The sequence below is a fragment of the Mytilus edulis genome, chromosome 6 (genome assembly GCF_963676685.1).
Source record: "Mytilus edulis chromosome 6, xbMytEdul2.2, whole genome shotgun sequence".
NCBI classification, from domain to species: domain Eukaryota; kingdom Metazoa; phylum Mollusca; class Bivalvia; order Mytilida; family Mytilidae; genus Mytilus; species Mytilus edulis.
The window spans coordinates 61,469,089-61,477,028 of record NC_092349.1 but is presented as its reverse complement, the minus strand read 5'-3'; positions in this window follow the sequence as shown (position 1 = coordinate 61,477,028).

Here is a 7,940-nt window from a genome sequence, read left to right as displayed (position 1 = left end):
AATTTAATTTTTCTTTTAAAACATTATATATAGGGAAACATATTTTGCTTTGATTTTGACTGTTTTAAGAAAAACGTATATTTTATTTTTCGTTATATTTTTTGAACCCAAGTGAACAGTTTGCTAGCTTGCATTTGAAACGTTATGTTTAATTCTAAGGGCCTAAGTTGATTATTATTTTTGTGGATATAAACAAAGACACCCGTAGTGTTTTGGCGAATAGTTGAGTTGTTTCATTACAAATCATTCCATTTTTTCGTATCATAGAGTGCCTGTATAGACACAGCAATTGAAATGGAACATTTGTTGTCAGTTTTCGAAACATGATGTAAAGGATAAGTTAGGAATTTTTCGTCATGATTGTAGATGAGTGGAGTTACAAATGATTGAACCATACAATGTAATCAATCGGTTAATGCCAGTATACAGTATATAGAAAATAATTACCCCCTTAGTGTTACTTTTATATCTGACATCTCTATCGAAAGAAATGAATATCAATAAGAATTTTTATCTAATCAAGAACCCATAAAGGGCATCATTTTACAACACAATATGATTGGAAAAAGCAAAACTGAAAACTAATACCATACTATAACATTATGGACAGGATCAGTTAGAGCCTAACACAACATGTGTTTTATATAACTATTATATTAAATCTTATAACAATAAAATGTTATATTATTTCATATATTTTGTTTACATCTGGATCTTATTTCTAAACCTTTAATAATGTAATTTCCTAGGCACATGAGAGTTGGTAAATGCTCATTTGTGAACAGCCAGAAATATTTCTTATCATTAGTAGTTCTTTAAAATTAGTACAAAAAGTGATAACTTTATCAAATAAGAATTTCCTCTATTCCTTATATAATGGACAATTTACTGTAAAATGGGTCTCATCTTCAATAGAATTTGATCCATGTGATAAGCAGTGATGACATAGACGTTGAGTTCTCGCTATGTATTTTTTACTATATCTATCTTTCTCAATTCTAAGATAATGAGCACTTATTCTTATTTTACATATAGCTCTTCTTATACTAAAATCTTTAATTGATAAATAAGCCTACTTTACAAAGTCAGTCTTGGGGTTGAAATAATTTTCTAATTTACTATTATCTTGTGATAAGGTTTCAGATCTTTTGACCAACAAAAATGTTTTAAAACTATTACAAAGTTTACGTTTTACAAATTTAATTAATTTATTGAGCTTTGTATCTAAATTTTGTATATCAAGTGATTGAAGTACATATCTCATATATGAATACCAACAATTAATGTTTTCTGCATCTAAAATTTTATTACAAACATAAGCATCATAAAGTAACCCTTTGTCCAATTTGTTAAGCCTGTGTACATATTTTACCATAGATATAATGACGATAAAATAAAGAGGAAATCTATATCAATACACCAACACGTGCCGTTCGCACTGAAATCAATAGAATACAAGTACATGTTTATATCAACATATTAGTTGTTTATTTCTCAGAATATACTTATTTTTACTATCCCGATTTCCACCCCTGTCTTCCTCTTCCAACTCCCTCATTTGCATGCTCCCTACTCCCTGCATGTCTACCCTCATGCATGTACATGTATATTAAAATATTAGTAATTTATTTTTCAAAATATATTTATTTGTCTCCTCCTTGTTCCACCCTTGACTGCCGTACCCCCATGCACTGCCCATGCTTTCTAAGCCTTTCCCAACCCGTCATGTAAATGAAGCTAGTATGTTGTCGTAGAAATTGGACGACACAGTACATATTTAATTTCAGCCCCGATTGATAGAAAGTAAAGAATCAGATCAATTCTAACATTGTCAGGTTGATCTTCAATATATTTGCTAGACTGTTATTATAAGCTAGAAACAATGTGAACCATGGAAATTCTCGAATAAAGAACTGATATATATATATAATAGATCATTATATGAGGGTAGTGGAGCGTTGTTTTCGTGCAACGTGTTTTGTGAAAAAGGTCCGTTATTCATCGTGTTTCGTGAAATCGGTAAGTGGATTAACGTGCAAGCAATTTTTAATTGTTCGTATTTCGTGAAATGGCAATTTTTGTTCACATTCTTCAGTGCAGATACCCCCCTTTACGCCCCTCTTATATATAATCAGTCAAAACAGACGCGAAACAGACTACTAGTTTAACATATGCTATGGAACAGCTAGCTCAATATAGTTCCTTTGTGAAGACAACACAAATAAAATGGATGTAATATTAATCACTTGTGTCTTCTAAAATTGTATTAACTCTTTATTTTGAAATCATCTTTTTATTCGTTAATCTTTACAGGAATCAATGAACATTGAAGTTTGTATACAGTTTAGATTGAAGCTAATGAAATGGCTTTCACATAGTAATAGATATTGAATGAAATCATAAAATCGCACAAAGTGATCAATATGTCTGCGATTAAGTATAAATTAATGACCAACACCAATTAACTTAATAAGAGAATAAATAGTTATGTTATTCCATATATCTAGAAAATGTTCTCTGATTCACAATATATAACCGCAGTTACTAGGCAACTATTTTTATTTATCATTTTCTTTTCGGTAATTCAATGAATTTAAAACTTGAATAATCAAGTTACATTCTAACCAAAATAGTTCAGTCCCTCCCCGTAATCGATCTCTCCTACTTGCGAGTAAGTAAGCGGAATATAACGACTATATTATTCGGGTGAGTTATATTCCTGAAGATGGCCTTTGCAGACGGCCCTCATTACAAATAATACAAATGGTTATTATACGTGCAACCAACAACAAATAAAAAATAAAAAAATAACTACCTCCTGAGCCGCAGGACTTGAATGTTGGGTAGGGCGTACTTGCGTAACATAAAATATCCGAGAACCTACCAACTTGCTATATTTCTCAGTAAAACTGTCCTTCGCTTGAGTATGTTGTAGTGCAGATCTGAGAATCTTGAATGCTTACAATTAAGATCACATTTCAACATCCTTAAAAAAAACAAAAATAAACAAAAAAAACAAAACAAAGACAATAGCTTGCGTTTAAGAAGAGTTATACTCCACACGCATTGATTGATCAAGGGTGTTACGGGCGCTAGCACTCCCCTTTTTTCTATTTGTTTTAATGTGTCATGGTTTTATGGTTGTTGAAACACCATTTTTCAAAATTGCTCGATCCACCCCTGCACACGTACTTCCAATTTATTCATGTACATTTTTTATGAAATGTAATTCCTTTCAGTATAAACTGCTTGACAAAACCATATGGACGAATTCTGATCACCGTGATTTGGGTAAATAAAGTTAAGAAAAAGCTAAAATAGAATTATAGCAAAAATAACAAATTTAAAGGACAATATGCATCCTCTCTTTATTTAGTAAAATTGCAGTATAAACTCAGTATATGTACTAGTTACGGTATATGTGTATCAAATAGTGATAAATTTATTACATTATATATCCATGAAATGGTGGAAGATATAGGCGATATTATTCCAAACATCTATTATTGAAATATCATAAAATAAGAAACTAATTGGCAATACATTATTATTATGTGAATCAACACATGTAGTTCATTTGAGGGTTAATGTTAATTTCTGTTTTCAATGGTATAGGATTAAACGGAAGATTAAAAGTAAACATGCATTTACAAAAATTTAATGGCCTAATGATTTAATGTTGTAGGTAGTTTTTATTAATACAGTATTATTGAAATCAAATAAATGGCCTCATGCTTTACTGTTAGTTTTCATTAAAAAAGTACTTTCAAAGTTCATTGAGTAAAATTTATTAACAAAATAAATGTAAGAATGTGAATTATTTGATTTGCGCGAGTCGTAAAAAGTTGAGGTTTTGATGGCGAAGAATTTGTTTGTCTAAATGTGAGTTGTTAGGATCAAAAAGCGGCTGTTCGCCTCAACACATGTGAAATATTTGCCAATGTACGTATACAATGCGACATCAATCGACAAAAAGGTAAATAACCGCAAAATCCTTCCGCAAAAGTTGTTTTTATGTATCCATTTTTTTGTGTGTGTCGGATTTTTAGTTTACTTCTTTTTCTTCTTTTTACCAATTTCTTTGTGTGTTGGACTTTTGCGTTTTTTTTTTACCTTTTTATCGATTGACGTCGTCTTGTGTACGTACAGTGGCAAATATTTCGCTTGTCATCAAGATCAAATTAACCGATATCATCATGGCTCTCTTCCCTAGTCCCCTTATTAATACGTAATTCGGCAATTATACCATCGTCAGTGTACCGACAATTACAAAACACGACTGAGTTCAGACAAAGCCGTTTGTAGATAATCTTTGTAATGCAGTACAGCAGACTATGATATGATTGCTTTCCGACAGTTCCTGACCATCACAAACAAGGTGACAGTTTTCTAACGATATCTTCCGTCAGCGTCGGTTCACTGTCTGGTCATTGTCTGATGTCTGTCGGGTCGCATTCGCGATAGAGTCGGTCGTTTTTTTACCATGGGAAAGATGCAAATTTGATTAGAATCGGATTCAGAACGGAATAATCGGGACAAGTTAGGAATGAAACGGCTGAATTTGAACGCTTCCAGAACAATATTTAACTTTTGCCGTGATTTAATAAATATTTTTGAAAATAAAAGTTTGAATTTCCAGCCACGATTTACAAGATCTTGGTCAGACTTTTAACACATTTTTATCGGGAATGCTCCTACCATGGACGGCAGCAAAATCTTGAATATGTAAACTCAGTTTTAAAAAAAATACTATTAGGCATTGTTTTTTTCTCATTGTTGAAGGACCCGCACGGTGAACAATAATTCATATATATCTTCTTTATATGAACTCTAGAGAAAGGTGTGTCATTGGAAATCATACCCCATCTACCTACTTTTATAGTGATAACCTACGGAAGTTAATTCTCAAGCGCCAATCTGTAGCTTTAAAAAAAGGATGGAAAACTTATTTTGTTATAGCAAAGTATTAGTAGAAAAATAAAAGCTTTATTTAAATTGGATAAAACAGGACTGTCAACTCATAGCTTAACATAACTAAATAAGAGAAAGTGATGATTTACAAATTTCTAAGGATCTATTCGTCGAGCGGAATAATGTAGTATTTACAAAAAGGGAGAAGGTGGAGGTAACTCTTAAATCTTTGGTGAGGTTGTAATGATAATAAATACAAACAGCGTATTTAGAACCGCCAAAGAATTACGATCACCACCAACTACAGCGAGGTTTTAAAATCGACTAATTCTTGCTGATTGAATTTCAGAATACGCACTGAGTAAATAACAAGACTTATCAAATTCAGTTAATAATACCCGAATAAATATTCACGAATATAGAATAAAGAAAAACTGTTCACGGTTAAAGTCCGATATGAAAAACCAAGTAAGTGAGTTCATTCAAAAAACTGTTGCATGCCGATCTGATTCTCTGCGTGATTTCATCAGATAGAAATAGATGAATACTAAAATTTATGGAAAATAGGCGTACTTATACGTCAATTCAGTAACAGATTCGAGATGTCTTTAAATGTGTTGTATAGTATATAATAAAATTCAAGGTTTCTTCATCTGTTCAAATGCTTATATCAACACACACGCAAACCGAATGGTAAAATTTGCCCTTTCTATTACTTTTTATCAGTGACAATTAATAAGCGCCAAGAAGACAGCAACCAAACGTAAATGAAAATGTCTGCAATATTTGATAGGTGTTTATATCCGGTATACAATTCATAAATGGTTTAAATCGCCTTGAGTCTTTCAAAGCGGTTAACATAATTATACCATCAAATAATTACATACTCAATTCGTTAACGATATTGCATTATTTGTTTTTGTGTTGTGCCTTTACATCCCTGTTCAAGGTTAAAGTAAAGTTTTGCACTTCAAACATAACCACGCCAATATATATATATGTGTTCGTCGCAAGTCAGGAGCCTGTAATTCAATGTCTATCGTTAGTTTATGTCTGATATATGTTTTTCGTAAATTGTTTTGTTATGTATTCGGCCGCTAGTTTGTTTTTCTATTGAATTGTTTTATATTTTTAATGTTGGAGACTTTTTAATGCTATTTTCTCTCTCATTGTTGATGGTCGCACAATTGCCTTTAATTGTTTACATCCAATTCATTTGAACGTAAGTAGTCTCATTGGCAATCATACCACATCTCCTTAATATTCTCATATTGTAATGGCATTTAACTGAACCATTGAAAATATAATAAACATTTCACCACATCTTATGAAACAAGAATCGTTATGAGATGGAACTGCTGAATCATATTTCATTCTTTTCAATTTCCATAATTCTTCACATTGTTTATCAATTAATTTATACAGTATATGACACATCAGCTGTATCTTTATTATATGATGAAATTCATACCAGAATCAATAACGATATAAACAATTAAACATAACAGTTCCTTGATTTTATCATGTTACTGCTTTTAAATGACAAAGCAATTTTAATGTTAAATGTTATAATTGATTATTAATTCATTAATTGTACTTGGATATGTTAAAGTTTAAGGTCAAGTAATTGAGACAATTGCAATGAATGAAAAAGTGAAAAGAACACAAATTAAATGGCCATTAGCTGTGAATTAGACAAACAAATATTATATTCGTTATTTCAACCATTCTAAAATTCTAAATGCAGAATATAGAAATAATATTTCGCTAACAGCAGTGAGTTTAATGGTTCAATTTTGTCAAAATAAGCTCATTTACATCGATGCAGTATTGTAGGCTTGCATTCGTTTAGCCAATGGATGCACAGAAAAAATCAGAAAAGAAGAAGAAACTTTACTATATTATTAGAGCAAATTTATCCATGCATGCATCAATCCTAATTAAAATGAAAAAAAAAACACTTTGTGAATTAATGATTTTGATCATTTGATTTGATTGGGAAAAAAATCAGAATGAAAAATGCTTTAAAATGTATGTTTTCCCCTTCACTCCAATGCATGTCTTAAACATCCACAATGGACCAAGAATTACTTCTATTCATGATTGCTTCCACTGGTTAGCTTTGTTTTTCTAGAACAAAAGATAGTTTTGTCATTTCCCGCATGACTCAATGGAAAATAGGTTGCACTATTATTGCCACTTTTGTGAACCTTTAAGTCTGAACTAATTTTATTTGAGTAATAATTTATAGGCAATCCCTTTCTCTTGATTTCCTCATGATAGTTAGGTGTTATTTTTGAAAGTATATGAACTTACGCTATTGTAATTTCGTTAACATAATCTTGTTGCTTGGAGTATTAGAGCAATCGAAAGTCACGACCTCATCGCTTCGTTTAAGACGTTGCTGAACAAAACGCACCGTATTCTGTACAGTATCTTTGAGAATGTTTTTCATTTCATTTTCTATTCAGTAGTGTTTTATGACTTGTTATTAGTCTACTTTTTATTTGTTTGGGTTATGATGATGTCAGGTTTTTTTATTGAAGTTATTGGCCTTTAGTAGATTTTTACCTTTTGTTGAATTTCTCCTCTTCAAAGTCATCTTGAAAACTATGATACATGTAAACTTGATACAGCAAAAGTGATAAGCGAAACAAGATTTACAAATATTAATTTTATTTGCGAAAATTTGGTCCTATTTTTTTTTATTTAGTTGTAATCTCTGTCCTGCATTTTTATTACTCAGTCTATTTGGTCCTGTCATTTTTTTTTATTAAATTATTCTGACTTTCTTTTACATAAATTGAAATCCTTCCTTTTTTTGCAAAGATGCTAATCCTGGTTTTTAATATGATAAGGGCACTCAATAATGTCTGAATTTACTGTATTGCATTGTGATAGAGGCTTTCAGAAAGTAAATGGTTAAATTTCGAGTCCGAATGAATACATTGATATTGTAAACACAGGCGACACAGGCACCGAATAGAAAAGAAGATGTTTTTCTCGTGTGTATATAATATTTAAAAAAG